Here is an 18,776-nt window from a genome sequence, read left to right as displayed (position 1 = left end):
ACAATATTGTATTATATGGGTATACCACACTTTGCTTATCCAGGAATTAGTGGATGAACACATAGGTTGCTTTCATATTTTAGCTACTGTGATTATTACTGCTCTAAACACTGGAGTACAAATATTTCTTTAAGACCCTGATTTCAATTCCTTTGGGCATACCTCATAGTAAAATTCCTGGATCATGTAGTAATTCTATTTTTCAATATCTGAAAACTTGCCATACTCTTTTGCAAAGCAGCTGTATCATTCTACATTCCCACTGACACCACAATGCTTCCAACTCCCTCACATCCTCACCAATACTTGTTTTCTGCTTGTGTATGTGTCTGTGTGCTTGTGTGTGTATGCATGCACACAAATATATAAACATGCATTTAGTGATATGGAGCATCTATTCAAGTGCTTAGTCATTTGTACATCTTTTTGAAGAACCATCTATTCAAGTCTTTTATCCATTTCTGAATCAGGGTGTTTGCTTTTTGTTGAGTTGTAGGAGTTCTCTGTATATTCTGCATAGAAATCTCTTGTCAGATAGATGGCTTTCAAATATTTTCTCCCATCTTGTGGGTTGCCATTTTATTCTGTTTACATTTCTTTGATACACATTTTTAAAAATTATGCACTGCAAATTGTTTATTTTTTTGTCAGCTGTACTTTTGTTGTTCCTTCGTTTCATATTGACGAAAACACTGCCAAATCCAATGTCATGAAGCTCTGGTCATGTGTCTTCATCTAAGACTTTTTATTTTATTAGGTCTTATATTTAGTTTCTTGATACGTTTTCATTAATTTTTGCATATGATGTTAGGTAAGGGTCCATCTTCCTTCTTTTGCATGTTGACAACAAGACTTCTCAGCACCATTTGTTGAAAATACTATACTTTCTACTTTGAAAAATCTTGGCAACTTGTCAAAAATCATTTGGCCATATATCAGGGTTTATTTCTGGGTGTCGTATTCTATTCTTTTGGTCTTGAATAAGGGAGAAAATAGTATAGTCTATCCAGGTTGATGAAGAACATAAAGAAAGACCAGGACTGAGAATTAGGAGGGCAATATAAAACAGCAGGGAGTAAAAGACAGTGTGACAGAAGATCTTGTATTTCCGAGTTCATGGAAATATGATCATGCTAAAACCACTAAACGCCTGACTTTGAACAACATGGTAAATGTGCTAGCAAGAAACATAACACTTACCCATCTCTGGGAAATATAGTATGGACATAAAGATAAACTACACACAAATATATTAAAAAGGGAAGGGATTTCATGGTGTGAGAATATTGTGGGATTTGAAATACAACTTACTTCTGTTCTACCATTGTGTCTAAAATTTATCAAAGTGTATATACAAGCAATTCCAATTCTGGTAATGTGCTTGACAAGCTTATATACGAACTTCAGCAGAGCAGTAAATGTACATTCATAGTAGGACTGTTCCCTAAACCAAACAACAAAACACAAAAACTGGAAAGACTAGAGTTCACTTCATCAACACACATACAGATGCAATATGATGGTTAACAGTCCAAAACCAGAAGGTGAGCATGGGTGCAAGAGGTTAATCCCCAGGCTGCGGTGGGGAACAGAGTTTGAGGGTAACACCCGTAGAAAAGGCTTTTGTCCTATCCTAGATTTCTGAGGTATGGAAATTCACAGGTCACTACCTACATTTCAAAATGAATGAATGCATTATTCAATTTTTTAAAACAGGCGAAGTAAACATGAGTGATAATAAATTTCCAACTGTCACTAATCAAATAAGATACTAAGAAAAATTAAATAATATGATTTAAGAATGAAGTGGAGAGATTGTCCAAGATGGTAGCATTCAAAGACCCAGAGCTTGATGCCTCTCATGGGCACACCAAAGTCACAACTGTTTACAGAACAGCAATTGATGAAAAAGGCCAGGACCTACCATAAAAGATGTTTTACAGCTAAAGACATAAGGAAGGCACCACGACAAGACAGGAAGGAAGGGGAAAATCTCAATATAGTCAAGACCCATACCACCAGGTGGGTGGCCCACAAATGGGAAAATAATTAAAATTTCAGAGGTGCTCCCAGGTAGCAAGGGGTATGAACCCAACATCAGGCTCCCAAACCCAGGGATCCTGTGCTGGAAAGAAGAGTTCCTAGAAAGTTGGGCTTTGAAGACCAGTAGTGCTTATTTTCCAGAGTTCCAGAGGGTTGTGGGAAATAGAGATTCCACTCTTAAAAACTGCTCACAGGGCTTCCCTGGTGGCGCAGTGGTTGAGAGTCCGCCTGCCGATGCAGGGGACGCGGGTTCGTGCCCCGGTCTGGGAAGATCCCACATGCCGCGGAGCGGCTGTGCCCGTGAGCCAAGGACGCTGAGCCTGTGCGTCCGGAGCCTGGTGCTCCACAACGGGAGAGGCCACAACAGTGAGGGGCCCGCGTACCGCAAAAAAAAAAAAAAAAAAAAAAAAAAAGGAAAAAGATGCTCACAGGGCTTCCGTGGTGGCGCAATGCAGGGGACATGGGTTCAAGCCCTGGTCTGGGAAGATCCCACATGCCGCGGAGCAACTAGGCCCGTGAGCCACAACTACTGAGCCTGCGCGTCTGGAGCCTGTGCTCCGCAACTAGAGAGGCTGCGACAGTGAGAGGCCCGCGCACCGCGATGAAGAGTGGCCCCCGCTCGCCACAACTAGAGAAAGCCCTCACACAGAAACAAAGACCCAACACAGCCAAAAATAAATTAATTAATTAATTAAAAAAAAAAGATGCTCACAAAATCCCACATGACCCGAGAATCAGAACAGAAGCAGTCATGTGAAAGGATCCTGGGTCACACCTACCTCCTGATGTTGGAGAATCTCCCGGAGAGGCAAGGGGCAACTACAGCACAGCCTCAGGGACATAGACACTGGCAGCAGCCGTTTGGGGGAGTTCCTTCTACCTCGTGGCCACTGGTACCAGCAAGCATAATTTCAGAATCCTCCCTCTATCTTTTTAGCCTCAGGACCTAGCCCTACCCATTTCCACCAGACTATAGGCACAAGTACTAGGATGCTGCAGGCCAAGCAACTAACTGAGCAGGGGCATAGCCCCATCCACCAGCAAACAGGCTGCCTTCAGACCCTCTCAATGCACAGCTGCCCCTGGACATGGGCCCAGCCACCAAAAGCCCCGGGATCAGCCTCCACACCTCAGTAGACAGGCACCAGCCCCAGAGTCCCTGGCCCCTCTGACAAGTGAGCCTGCTCTGGCCTTGGAGTCAGCCTCACCGTCAGCAGGTGATTACTGCACAGGGACTGGATGGAGCTTGGACTTACCCAACAGCAAACCTGCTCTAGCAGTGGGATCAGCCTCATACACCAACAGGCACACACCAGCTCCAGGAATACCACCGTCCAGCAGCGTGTGTGACCAGAACACTCACTTGCAGGCCAGAAGCAGCCATGGACTCAGCTGGGTCCTGACCCTGCCCATCAGAATGCCAACACAAGATTAGGGATACCGCAGACCCTGCAGATAGTTGTGTCAGGGACAGTGATCCAACACCAACTCTGCGACTCCTGGGCCCTGCAGCCAGAGCTCAGTACTTCCTCGCAGTAGCCATCATAGCCCCAGGACCAGTGACTGGGCACTAGCCCTGATATCACCTGGACTGCAATTCAACCCATAAATGATCCAGCACTAGATATGGTGTCCCCCAGAGTTGTGCAGCCAGCTACCTTATGATTTAGCCTCACCAAGCAGCACAGACAGCCTCCATACTAGGCAGAGCCTGGAAAAGAAGCAGTCTGGGGGCAGCCAAGCCTACCAGACCACCCACAGTAGTCAGCCCACCACAACAGAAGAGCCCAAGCAGCCCACATAGTGGGAACCCCTAGAACATATAGTTCTAGTGACCAGGGGACAGTGGGCGCCTGGGACACATAGGACCTCTCCTACAAAAGGCCACTTCTCCAAGGTCAGCAAATGTAACGAGCCTACTACATACATAGCAATAAAAACAGCAAGTTAAGAAAAATGAGGTGACACAGAAACACGATCCAAATGAAGGAACAAGAATAAGAACTCAGAAGAAGATCTAAGTGAAGTGGAGATAGCCAATCTACTCAAGAAAGAGTTCAAGGTAAGGACTGTAAAGATGATCAAAGAACTCAGGAGAAGAACCAACGACCAGAGCAAGAAGTTAGAATGTTTGAAAAAAGTTAGACCATTAAAGAACAACAAAACAGAGATAAGGAATACAATAACTGAAATGAAAAATACACTAAAAGGAAACTATTGTAGACTAAATGATACAGAGGAATGAATCAGAAAACTGCAGGACAGAGTACTGGCAATCACTGAAGATGAACGGTAAAACAATAGAATAAAATGAAATGAGGAAAGTTGAACAGACTTGTGAAACAACATCAAGTGTACTAATATTTGCATTATACTGGTCCCAGAAGCAGAAAGGAAAGAGAAAGCAGTGTAGAACATATCTGAAGACATAAGAGCTGAAAACTTCCCTAACCTGGGAAAGAAAACAGACAACAAAGTCCAGTAAACACAGTAAGGCCAAAACAGGATCAACACAAAGAGGACCACACCAAGACCCATTGTAATTAAAATGGCAAAAAAAAAAAGATAAAAAGACACTATTAAAAGGAGCAAAGGAAAAGCAACAAGTTACAAACATGGGAACTTGCCTAAAGTTATTAGCTGACTTTTCAGGATAACCTCTGCATGCCAGAAGGGAATGGCATGGTATATTTAAAGTCATGAGAGGGAAAAGCCTATAACCAAAAATACTCTACCCAGCAAGGCTCTCCTTCAGATTTGATGGTGAGATCTAAAATTTTACAGAGAAGCAAAAATAAAAGAGCTCAGCATCGCCAAACCAGCTTTATGAGAAATCTTAAAGGGGCTTTTCTAAGTGAAAAAGAAAAGGCCACGACTGAAACATAAAAATTATGAAAAGAAACTTACTAAAGGAAAAACCTCATTGGTTAAGGCAAATATTCAACAAAGGTAGTAAATCAACCATGTACACAGCTAATAGGAAGGATGAAAGAAAACAGTAAAAAAATCGTCTATATTCACAACAAGAAGTTAAGGGACACAAAAAACGAGTAGATGTAAAATATAAGGTCAAATTCAGTAACTGTGGGGGTGGAGAGTAGAAATGCAGGGTTGTTAATGTCCACGTGAAATTAAGAGCTCAGCAACTTAAAAAATAATCACACAAACACACACACACACACAACTGAAAGAAATCCAAACATAATATTAAAGATAGTCCTCACATCACAGATGAAGGGAATAAAAGGGGAAGAAAGGAACACTGAAGAAATTAAAGAGGGATTCTAAAAATACCCAAGACAATTGAAAATGAACACACAATGATCCAAAATCTATGGGACACAGCCAACGCAGTTCACAGGGGGAAGTTATAGTGATACAAGCTTATTCTTAGGAAACAAGAAAAATATCAAATAAACAACCTAACATTACACCTGAAGGAATTAGAAAAAGAAGAAAAACCAAAACTCAAAGCTGCCAGAAGAAAAATTAAGAAAACAATGCCATATGCAATCACACCAAAAAGAATAAGATACTTAGCAACAAACACACCTAAGCAGGTAAAAGACATGTACTCAGAAATCTATCAGCCATTGGTGAAAGAAGTTGAAGGCAACAAAAAAGATGGGAAAATATAGCAGGTGCATGGACTGGAAGAATTAATACTGTTAAAATAACCATACTACCAAAGACAATCCACAGATTTAATGCAATCCCTATCAGAATACCAAAGCATTTTCACAGAACTTGAAAAAGTAATTTTAAAATTGGTATAGAAACACAAAGACCCCAAATAGCCAAACAATCTTGAGAAAGAACAGAGCTGGAGGCATCACGCACCTTGACTTCAGACTATACTGCAAAGTGACAGTAATCAAAGAGAACTGGACCAGAGCAAAAACAGACACAAAGATCACTGGAATAGAAGAGATCCCAGAAATAAGCCCACACACTTATATTTAATTGATTTATGACAAAGCAGGCAATATGGAGAAAAAACTGTCTCTTCAATAAGTGGTACTGGGAAAACTGGTCAGCTACATGGAAAAGAATAAAATTAGAGTATTTTAGCACACCATATATAAAATAAACTCAAAAGTGAATAAAGACCTAAATTAAGTCCAGTAACCATAAAGTCCCTAGAGGAAAATATAGAACATTCTTCAACATAAATGATAGCAACAGTTTTAGGTTAAGTCTACTAAGGCAAATGAAACAAAAGCAAAAATAAACAAATGGGACTTCACTAAACTTAAAAGATTTTGCACAGCAAAGGAAACCAAAGATGAAATGAAAAGACAACCTGCTGAAGGAGAGAAAATATTTGCACATGTGTAGTTGCCAAAACTACACACACAGGAACAAAAATAAACCTCTGCTATCTACTCATGTAGGAGGGATTCATGCAAAATAAACTCCTACATGGAGACCAACAGGTGAGTTTTCTACCTGTTCTTTATAATGTCCTTCCACTATAGTAAATCGCACACATTATGAGGCAGAAGTGGTTATGCGGGCTTTTCCTTGAAGTCAAAAAACTTGCAGTCATTTCAAGTACCTAGTGATCATAGGGTACATAGCCAGGGAGGGTGCCATCCCCCTTGGGGCGGGTGGCGGTGAATGGGCTCCCACAACCAGGCATCTCCCGATGTACAGATTCTGGAGAAACAAAGGGCGGTCATACTGCAGTCAGCCCGTCAGGCTGTTGGGCCACTGGGCAACCCGACCAGCCTGGAAGTGCTCCGTCAGTTGCTGAAAGCAAAACTCTGTCCCCGCTGTGAAGCCAGGCAATTTGGGCCAGAGAGTCAGAGGAGACCGGTAATCAACTCCTCTCTACTCACCTCCTTGGGGTTACAGCAACCCCATCTCCAAACCCAAATCTGACCCTGGAGTGCCAAACTGGGAGTGGCAGGTGGGCTCTGCCGCTGCTTCAGCGCCCTCTGGAGGTTGTCTGCAATAATGGCAACTCTCAGCCCTTCCTCCTCCTCCTTCCCTAGTCCTGGGGGATGCCTTGGCCTCCTGCAGCTGCTGGCCTGATCTCATTCTTCTTTTTTCTCCAATTACAATTAAGTGTTTTAAAGAGGTTTGGAATATTTTGAAGAAGGAAGATCTTTTAGTCAATACACCTTAACCGTGAGAAGTTGGTTTCAAGAATGAACCTGAAATACTGTATTTTTCTCCTGATGATTCCAAGAAGAGACAGCTCAAGTTTTCTAAATCATAAGAAAAACCAAGTTATAAATATGATATTCTGAGCCAGAGATGAAAAAGCAGTTTTTAGTACCCCCTCCTCTTGTCATATGACTGGGATTTAAATCAATCAACTGCCACTGGTTTTTAAATCACATGACCCAACTTTAAATCAATCAGCTGCTTCCCTGTAACTCACGTGACTTGGTTTTGAAGAGTAAGAAATGCAGAGGTATAAAAATGATGTTCTGAACAATAAATGGAAAAACAACATTTCAGAAAGTTTTTTTCTTTTCGAATGGACCATTCATTGCATACAGAATAAAGGATTCTCTTGTGGATTTCTTGAACTGTAAACACATACAATGTCTCCGTTGGCTTGACTGACTTAGTTTTTTTGGGCTTTTTGTTGTTGTTGTTAACATCTTTATTGGAGTATAATTGCTTTACCATGTTGTGTTAGCTTCTGCTGTATAACAAAGTGAATCAGCTATTCTATACATATATACCCATATCCCCTCCCTCTTGCGTCTCCCTCCCACCCTCCCTATCCCACCCCTCTAGGTGGTCACAAAGCACTGAGCTGATCTCCCTGTGCTATGCGGCTGCTCCCCACTAGCTAGCTATTTTACCTTTGCTAGTGTATATATGTCCATGCCACTCTCTCACTTAATCCCAGTTTACCCTTCCCCCTCCCCATGTCCTTAAGTCCATTCTCTACATCTGCATCTTTATTCCTCTGCAGTGACTCCTGCTAGGGATGGATACTACCTTTTATGCTCAGGGGAAATCCCCTAGTTTGAATATGATTTGAGTTTGGTCCTGTGAAACCATCAGAACTTCCCACCACAATAAATGAGATTCTGGCCTTTATTAGTATGCACGATGAACACGGGTGTCCTGGCTGTACTTGCCAATCCTCCTATTTTATCCACCTATTTTTATCCACCTTCCTCCCTGTGAGTACCTTTGACCAACCCTGAGCTCAGACTCCTGACCTATTACAGTGACTTTGTTAGTCTTTCTTTTAAAATGGACAGGTAATAAAATGAATTTAACCTAGAAGCAGCAGCTCAGTAAGGGAAATAAAATCACCAGAAGTTATCTAATCACAGCCACAGCCATCCAGGGCTCTGTCTTATCTGCTGGGTCATAAGAATGAGACCTTCCTAAACTTGAAGGTCATCCAATCAAATAAGTAAAGGTGTTGCTCACCTCTGGCTCTTGGAGGGGTTGCTAGGCAGTCTACCCAGTGTATACTAATGTCAAAACTCTGTCATGGTTTTGAAACACTTATGTTCCAGGAAAGCTTTTTGGGGTGCGTGGGGGAAGGTTTTTTTTTGACATCAAGCAAAAAATAAATCACCAAGCTCTTTGAGCACAGAGGTTCTTAAGACGGCAGTGGAAGGAATTAATGGGCAGAAAAGACGATCTCCTCCGAAGTGAAAGTCGTTTTTCCAAAAGAGTAGGATTTAATCTCAGTTTAAGGAGAACACTTTTAAATAGCTGGGACAGCTCCAAACTGCAGTTTAGGGAATGAGTGCTTCAAGAGAACAGTGCTTTAAGGGTCCTGGCAAGGCAGCAAGAGGATGAAGAGTTGGTTTTGCATAGTTTTGAACACAGGAGTAAAGAAGCAGAGGCATCTCTGACTAAAAGGCCCTGAGATCCTATGGCATCAATGCGTCAGTTGCAGGGGGCAGGGGGTGGGGGTGGAGATATATTTCTCTCAAAGTCTCCCAGGGCCGTCACCCCTCCCTGCCCCACCCCCTACTCCCTTCACCCTTCCTCTCTCCACTGTTGGGTCCCCAGGGACAGCACTTCTTAAGCTGCAGTGCTCAGGCACCATCTCTGCAGTCTGGATTCTGGAGCCTGGCAAGTTCTGGGACAGGAAGGCAGGTCTTCAAGGCCTCTGGGGTGCATTCAGACTGGAGGGCTGGAGGGGAACTGGAGCTCCGAAGTCCCCTCATGTCCTTGAAGCCGAGGGAGGAACACATCCTCCTAACAGTACTTCTCAGGGGTCAGCCTGCTCCCCAACCGACGGTGACCCATACTCACTTGAGGCAGCAAGGACTGCTTCTAACTGGCCCCCTCGATTCCACCTTAAGGGTCCTCACACATATGTGAGAGCACAGGCCCCGGCTCTCTTTAGTCAGCTGAGGCTAGTGCTGCTGGGGTCCCTCCACTCCCATCCCCCAGCCCCTCCCTCTGGTACTTCATCTAATAGAAGAAAGAGCACAGAAGAATTGGCTGAATCAAGGGGCCTGTGAGACTGTGTATGAGTTTGAAGACCGAGAACCTAAGGCACAATTAAATATTACTGGAAACTATTGTAGGGTGTGTGGTGGGAGGTAAGGAGGCTGAGAGGCTGAGTCAATCTGGTGAGTCCAGCCCCAGGACACCACACAGCCCCTGCCCCACCTTCCCTGCCATGAGACAAGGGTTGCTGCAACTCCAGCCGGGACTGTGCATTTCCCCCTCCCCGATTCTCCTCAATAAGAGCAGGTGGCCCCCCCTCTGAGGGCAGGGGCAAGACAACGGACCAAGTTCCCGTGGACTAAGGTGCTGCTGGAAGCTCTCCCTGAACAGCAGTGCTGGCTTGGAACGAACCCGTACACCTCCAAAGTTGGTCTCGTCCTGCAACTGAGGGACGCAGGCTTCAATTCAGGTGCCCTGGCTTTAAATCAAACAGCCCCCCCTTTAAGTCAGGTGACCCGACTTTAAGTCACTGTGTGCCCCTCAAGCCTGCAACTTCAAAAGTTGGGAACTTCACTTTCATCCCAGCACCTAACATAGCTGAATGCACACTGCAGTCACCCCCAAGCCTGGCTTAGAGGCAGGGTATAAGATAAGGGGATGGGCGTGCACTCATGGTGATGAGAGTGTACTTCATGTACCAGAAGGGTCTCGGTACCCTGGGGTACAGCAAGCAGTGCACGATACAGCAGCTCCCTGGCAAAGCTGGTGATGCACAGGGAGAGCGGGCACACCCATGCATGCAGAGGTTCCAGGGCGGGAGCTGGGGCACAGCCAGCCAGGAAGGTGTGAAAGCAGAGGATCTGAGCCTTCTTGAGAAAGGCAGACACAGAGGATGGATGAAAAACAAAGACCAGATGAAATACAGATTTGAAAAACACACCCTGCTCTTGAAATTGGGGTGGGGGGTACCCCAGATTTGAGTCCTCTTACTCCCCAGTTGCTAGTGCTTTGGCATTTGCCCAATTATTTATAAAATGTGACTGATAATATCTAACCCATAGAATATTGCATTTGTAGTGGTTTTGCATGTTTATGTTTCTATAGTGGGATAATCTTTTCTACAAGAAAAATGTATACTATCTGAAATAAATCAAAACCCCTTTTTAAAAAGTACTCTATCGGACTTCCCTGGTGGCACAGTGGTTAACAATCTGACAGCCAAGGCAGGGGACATGGGTTCGAGCCCTGGTCCGGGAAGATCCCACATGGCGTGGAGCAGCTAAGCCCATTCACCACAACTACTGAGCCTGCCTGCCACCTACTGAAGCCCGCGTGCCTAGAGCCGGTGCTCCACAACAAGCGCAGCAAGGGAAGCCACCACAGTGAGAGGCCCGTGCACTGCAACAAAGAGTAGCCCCCGCTCGCCGCAACTAGAGGAAGCCCGCGCGTAGTAACGAAGACCCAACGCAGCCAAAAATAAATAAATTAATTATTATTATTATTTTTTAAAGTACTTCTGTACAACTTCTCTGGGAAGAACAGAGAGATGGTGTGGGAGAGTGAGAAAGACCAATGTTTAGTGCACATCTCTGATGCAGATGCTCTGCTGGCTCAGATAGCTTTATTGCCATTTTATAAAGGAGGAAGTAAGCTCAGAGAGGTTTAGTAATTTTCCCAAAGCCAAACAGCTATTGAGTTGCAGAACCAAGATCTGAACCAAGTCTGTTACCTTCAAAGCCTAAGTCCTCATCACAACAAAACTCAATTAATAATGATATTTATCCAATTACATTGCAACCTGGTGAGTTCTTGGCACAATCCTGAATAAGAGTGAGAAAGAAAGAAATAGCATTGTTCCTACAGTCAACCAAAATTTTTGAAGCAGCTGCTAGATGCCTGGCCCTCTTTGGGGTTCAGCAGTGATCAAGACAGGAAGAGTCCTGCTTTCATGAAGTATGTAGTGGGGAAGAGAGACGGGTGCAACTTGGGTGAGGGATTTCACCTTGCTGGGCCTCTGTTTTCTCATCTGGAAAATGGGACAGGTGTTCCTCATTTTCTGGGATTGTCCAGCCCGCACATTCTCTGATTCCATGAGAAGCATTTGTTTTCCTATTTCTTTAAAATTCAATCAGGCCATGAGCTGTGATGAATGTTGTTAGCTGCTCCCCAAATCACTCTATTCCCACCCTTTTCCTGTGATCAGGTCTTTCCCGAAACATGACTCACAATCAATCAAGTCCCAGAACCTAAGGGGCACCCAGCAGAAAAATTCCAACCCTGGCTTCTCAGGAGCTCTGCGGTCTACCTGGCCAGGTAAACTTAACTCACCTGGCACAAGGTGGCCATCCCCGGTTTCACATCAACATGATCTCAGGCACAAACCTCCTTGTTTTTCAATTTTGTCTTTAAGTTACTTGTTGAAACAACTGCACAAATATCACAAAGATTTCAATATTTTAACAATGGAACATTTATGTAGGTTGTTGAAAACCCAGCCTTTAGTGGTAAAGGTTTTGTTGTTATATTTCTATTATGTTTCCTTTAAGAATCATTATCCTATTGAAATGGATTAAGTCAAATCTGTAGGCATTTATCCTATGAATATTGATGAAATGAATACCTAGAGGGCAGTAGTACAAGTTGATTGGACTTGAGAACATCTATTAGCACAGTTAAGTATAAATGTTATCTATATGTAAACCAAAGAACATACTGAGTGAGATTCTCCGACCCTTTTTCATTGTCTGCCCCTCAAGCCTGTGAGAAATGGAATATTTCTTGCCAGCTCAGTAAACAAAGGATGTCACAGTCATCAGCACTTGCAGTCCTCCAGTGTGAGCCTTGGGCCCTGAGTAATTCAGGATATGCAAATACAGAATGGAGGCCCCAGAGAGCTGAGGTGCATATGAAAGGAAGGATTTCAGTGAGCCCAGACTCTTGCATCTTCGCATACAAAGAAAAGCGCTAAATTCCTTAACTTGGCATATCCGGTTTTCCTTAGTTAACAATCATCTTTTGATGTTCCCCATTACCTACGCCAGGGCCCTGCCCTGTCCCCTCCGCCCTGGTACTTTAACTCTGGGAGGAAGGGGCTCAGAGGGACTTGGTTGAATAAGGGGCCTGCGAGCCTAGGGATGAGTTTTAAGCCGCTTTCCCCGCAGTCAGGAGGAGAGGCGCTGACGCTCCAGCCGGACCCTGCGCCTCCCTTTCCCAGATTTCCCCTCAGGACGCTCAGGCCGACCCCCTCCCCACGCCCACCAGGCACCGCGAGCCAGGCCGAGGGCAGGGGCGAGAGGAGGGACCAAAGTTCCCCTGCACCAGATGCTGGAGGCAGCTCTTTCTAAACAGCAGCGGCGGGTGGCAGCGAACCCCTGCCCCTCAGAAGTTGGTCTTGCTCTGCCGCCCGGGCACCGAACCAGGCGGAGGGTCCGCGTCCACTTACCTGGCGCGCGGTCCCAAGGACTGTCGCGGCTTCAGCTGGTGGGGCCCCTACAGAGCCGGCAGCCTCAGTGAGGCCGCCCTCCCCTCGGGCTCCGGGGAGCTCCGTGACGGCGGAGGGAAGAGACCCCGAGCTGCGGGACTTCCAGCTCTGCGGAAACGCGGGCTCCGTTCTGGGCTTAGGGGGTGGGACGGCTCTGCCCCGAAGCCTTCCGGGAGGGAGGGGGTGCGGGGGGAGGGAGCCGCCAGGAGCGCGCAGGCCCCTTCGGGGGTCCTGGAGGGGCGGCCCGCACTGGGGGCCCCGCCCACTGTGACCGCAGCCCAGGCCTTTTTACTGTAATCCTACACAAAAAGTTAGAAAGATACAGTCTATAGTAAATATTCAAAAATGATTGTTGCTGTTGTGCTTACTATTCTATTAAACGTGTAAAACCCATAAAACACTTTAAGTTCAAAGTTAAATATGAATTTTTACCTTCCTTATTATCTCTCTGCTATTCACAATTGTGGTTAATGAATTAGAGACTGCGGCATCACAAGTTAAAAATGAGCTTGTTAAAAAAATGGAATTCAGCCCACCAGAGCTACTGAATCAGAATCTGCACTTTTACAATCTCCCCAGTGTACTTGTGTACCCATGAATAGTTGAAAGGTATATTTCTACCTCGAAATGTCTTTTCTGTCTGAGAAATATACACATTTTATCCAGTTTGACATAAATAAAACACTCAAAAATGCATATGCCTGTGTTGAAACCATCATTTTGTAATTTCTTTTCCAGATAAGTATAGTCTCTATACTGGTTTTGTGGATCACATGTCATACTCTTTACTTGTAGTTAGAAATAAGGTATAGAATGTTACTTTGTAAATATATATATATATATATATATATATTAGTGGTTAATTCAAAACACTCTTCTAAATTAAAACCAGTTCTTTTAACTTGTTGTTTTCTTCTTGGGTTACATTATGAACTCTTCCCGTGGCCACATGGCCCGTGTACTTTTAATTTCAGGGACTGCTGACATTCCAGGATGTGGCCATAGATTTCTCTCAAGAAGACTGGGAATGCCTGGACCAAGATCAGTGGGAATTGTACAGGGATGTGATGTTAGAGAAGTATAGGAACCTGCTCTCCCTGGGTGAGGATACCTTCCTTCCAGAATTCCTTATCCAACCACAGGGTTTAGATCTTTCATTTGTAGAATGTCTCCTGGAATTTTCTTCTTCCTACAGTAGGGTTTCAGATTGCAACTTTTCAGGAAAGATTGGGAGTTTGTGGGTATATTTTATTTTATTATTTTAAAATTGCAACCTCCCTTTTAATATACTTTGTAACTGCTTGGGATGTGTCTATATGAACTGTGTACTATATGCTTCTGTTATAGTCCTTACAATATTTTATTGTCTTATTTTCTGTAACAATTTTCAATGGATTCTTTGGGCTTAAGGTATATTAAAAGGGAGACTGCGATTCTGGGACTTCCCTGGTGATGCAGTGGTTAAGAATTCACCTGCCAATGCAGGGGACATGGGTTCGATCCCTGGTCCAGGAAGATCCCACGTGCTGCAGAGCAACTAAGCCAGTGGGCTGCAACTACTGAGCCTATGCACCACAACTACTGAAGCTGGTGCGCTTTGAGCCCATGCGCCATTTATTTTTTGGAGAATAAAACCACCTCTGAATGATTAAAATTTAGACCAGCTAGTCAAAATGCTTTATAACCTGTTGTTCTAAAACACTGATCGACGGAACAGGTTAGACTAGGGATAACAGTGTAATCGTATTCGACTTCATATCAATAATACGGTTTATGACCTTCATGCTGGATCAGGACATTTCAATGGTATAACTGCTATTAATGGTCTGTTTGTTCAACGATTAAAGTCCCACGTGATCTGAGTTCAGACTGGGTCATCCTGGTTGGTTTCTGTCTATTATAGATTTCTCCCAGTAGGAAAGGACAAGAGAAATACGGCTTACTTTACAAAATGTCTTCAAACTAAATGATGATATCTACATTCAATTAATTTATAAATACCCTACTGTAGAACAGGGTTTGTTACGGTGGCAAAGCCCGGTAATTATGTAAAGCTGAAACCTTTATCTGCAGTGGTTCAAGTCCTCTTCCTAAGAATATGTTTATAATCAACATTCTTTCACAAATTACCCAATTTAATTCACCATAGCATTCCTCATATTAACTAAATGGAGAATCCTAGGCTATATACAAATCCAGAAAGGGCCCAAAATCATCAGCCCCTATGGATTATTACAACCCATTGCTGAGGCATTCAAATTATTTATTAAAGAACCACCATGACCATCAACATCATCAACTTATATATTATTGCCCCAATGCTAGCCTTAACCGTGGCTCTCACAACATTAATTCCTCTTCCCATATCTTATCCATTAATTAATATAAATATAGGCATACTATTTATATTAGCCATATCAAGCCTAGCCATTTATTCCATCCTCTGATCTAGATGAGCTTCAGATTCAAAATACTCACTCACTGGAGCTCTACGGACAGTAGCACACACAATCTCATATGAAGTCTTGTTAGCAGTTATTCTATTCTCAGTCCTACTGATAAATGGATCACTTACACTTTCAACAGTATTTATTACACAAGAACACCTATGACTAATTTTCTCCTGACTCCTACCCAGAATTTGATTATCTCTGCAGTAGAAGAAATCCAACGAAGCCCCACTTGATTTAAGAGAAGTAGAATCAAAACCTGTATTTGGCTTCAATGAAGAAAATGTAGCAGGCCCATTCACCCCATCCTTCCTAGAGAATATGTCAATTTCCTTATAATAAACATTTCCACAACATTCTGTTTAGGAGCATTCGACAATCCCTATGTGCCAGAATTATATACAGCCCAAGTCATCATTAAAACACATCTAACAATCTCCTTTCTATGAATTCAAGCATCCTACCCACAATTTTGATATGATCAACATATACATCCCTTATAAAAATATTTTTACTACTAACATTAGCCTTATGTATATGAGAGTTTTCACTACCTGTCATCATACCAGGCAACCCACCACAAACTTAAGAAATATGTCTGACAAAAGAGTTACTTTGACAGAGTAAATGATAGAGGTTTAAATGCTCTTATTCCTGGAATTGAATTCTTCCTAAGAATTTCACATTCTCCATGCTACCACTTTACACCACATGCTATATAGTAAGGTTCTCTAAGAAAGCTTCAAGGCCCATACCCCCAAAATATTGTTGTATATCCTTCCTGTACTAATAAACTCTCATTGTTTTTACTATCATTCTACTGACAATTATCTCAGGAAATATAATTGTAGTAACAAGCTCACACTGGTTAATGGTATCCCCATTCTAATAAAAAACATGAACCCATAAGCTACAGAAGCATCCAACAAATATTTTCTAAAACAACCCACCACATCAATACTACTTATATGGCTATTATCATTAATCTAATATACTCTGGTCAAAGAACACAATGAATTACAAAAATCTTTAATCTAGCAGCATCCACTATCATAGCAATCGTCCTTGTCACAAAAGTAGGACTTTCCGGGCTTCCCTGGTGGCGCAGTGGTTGAGAGTCCGCCTGCCGATGCAGGGGACACGGGTTCGTGCCCCGGTCCGGGAAGATCTCACATGCTGTGGAGCGGCTAGGCCCGTGAGCCATGGCCGCTAAGCCTGCGCTTCTCCGAAGCCTGTGCTCCGTGGTGGGGGAGGCCACAGCAGTGAGAGGCCCGCGTACAGCAAAAAAAAAAAAAAAGTGGGACTTTCCCCATTTCACTTCTTATTGCCCGAAGTAACTCAAGGCATTCCATGAAGGGCAGGCCTGATGCTATCAACATGACAAAATTGCACCCCTATCACTTTTATACCACATGTCACCATCCATCAACCTAAACATACTGTTAATCATAGTGATATTATAAATCATAGCTGGAGGCTGAGGCAGACTTAGCCATACTCACCTGCAAAAAATTACACCCTCCTCATCAATTGCCCATATAGGATGAATAACAGCTATTATAACGTATATTCCAATTATAACAACCCTAAACATACTAATTTATATCATAACACTATCTTCTTCCTATTTATACCCAGATCATGTACTACGAGAGTATCGTTACCACACACATGAGACAAAACACCTCCCATCACAATCCTTATCCTCACCATTATAGTGTCATTAGGAGGTTGCCCACCATTATCAGGGTTTTGACCCAAATGAATAATTATCCAAGAGATAACAAAAATGATAACATCATTCTACCAACACTAATGGCCATCACAGTACTCAGCATAGATTTCTACTTGCAGCTAACATACTCCACATCACTAACTATGTTCCCTTCATTAAACAACACAAAAATACAAACATACAAAACAAATAACCTTCCTATCATTACTAATCATAATAGCTGTAAGGTCGGATCTTAACAAACGGCACCGCGAAACAGAGGAAAGCTTCCAAGTGAGCTTTATTAGGGAGCGCTCCCGGGGGAGGTTCACTGGTCCGAGAGAAAGGGGCCAGAGAAGTCGCACCCGGGCGAGGGTTGGGCAAGATTTTGGCAAGATTTTATAGGGGAAGAAGCGAAAGGGGTGTGGTGAATCTGGGAGGGCGCAGGGTATTCCTTATTTGGTGGTCTTTTCGGGTATCCTGGGGGACCGTTGGTCCCGCCCCTCGAAAGGCGGGAAGGCTGGGTTGGGTTCAAAGTTCCTAGGTCATGTCCTGGAACTGGGTGGTCCGGAATGTCTCCAGGGCAGTTTCTGGAACTGGGTGGTCCAGAGAATTTCGGTCTGATGCAACCTGTGAATCTGATTGTGTTCCCCTGCCTCGGGCCAGTTGGCCTTACAATAGCCACACGATTACTACCCATAACACCCATTCTATCCGTGCTGGACTAGGAATTTAGGTTAGTTTAGACCAAGAGCTTTCAAAACCCTAAACAAGTACAATTTGCTTAATTTCTAAAAATAAGGACTGCAGGACTTTATCCTACATCAATTGAATGCAAAGCAAACATTGAATGCATAAGCCAAATCCTTACAAGATTGATGAGTTTTAACCCCAGGAAATTTTAGTTAACAGGCAAATCCTCTAGTCAACTGGCTTCAATCTACTTCTCCTGCCTTTGAGAAAGAAAAAAGAAAAAAAAGGCAGGAAAATCACGGGCAGAATTGAAGCTGCTTCTCTGAAGTTACAATTCAATTTGTTGATTCACCACAGGGTTTTTGAGAAAGAGGGCTCAATCTCTGCCTTTAGATTTACAGTCGAATGCTAGCTCAGTCTTTTTACCTCTGTTCATACACTGCTGATTATTTTCATCAAATCACAAAGATATCAGCATTTTATATTTACTATTTGGTGCTTGAGCTGGAGTAGCAGGCAGCACCTTAAGTGTATTAATCCAGGCTGAGCTATGCTAACCTGGAGCGCTACTTGGAGATGCCCAAATCCGTAAGGTAGTTATAATAGTCCCTGCACTTGTAATAATTTTCTTTATAGTTGTACCCATTATGATTGCAGGGTTTGGAAACTGACTTGGCCCACTAACAACTCGGACACCTGAGGTAGCATTTCCCCGAATAAATCATATAAACTTTTGACTACTTCCCCTATCATTCTTACTCCTACTCATATCACCAGTAGTAGAAGCTGGGTCTGGTACAAGTGGAACCGTATATTCAGCTCTAGCCAGCAATCTGGCCCACACAGGAGCCTCGGTCGACCTAACCATTTCCTCCTTTCATTTAGCAGGTGTCTCTTCAATTCTTGGTGCTATTATTTTTATTACTATAGTCTTTAATACAAAACCAGCAGTCACATCCCAATACCAAGCACCATTATTTGTTTAATCTTCCCCGACTATAGCCATCTT

This window comes from Monodon monoceros, unplaced genomic scaffold (assembly GCF_005190385.1).
Source record: "Monodon monoceros isolate NGI ecotype Baffin Bay Population unplaced genomic scaffold, NGI_Narwhal_1 Super_Scaffold_21, whole genome shotgun sequence".
Classification (NCBI taxonomy): Eukaryota; Metazoa; Chordata; class Mammalia; order Artiodactyla; family Monodontidae; genus Monodon; species Monodon monoceros.
The sequence above is the reverse complement of the archived record's forward strand: the minus strand, read 5'-3'. Positions refer to the sequence as shown.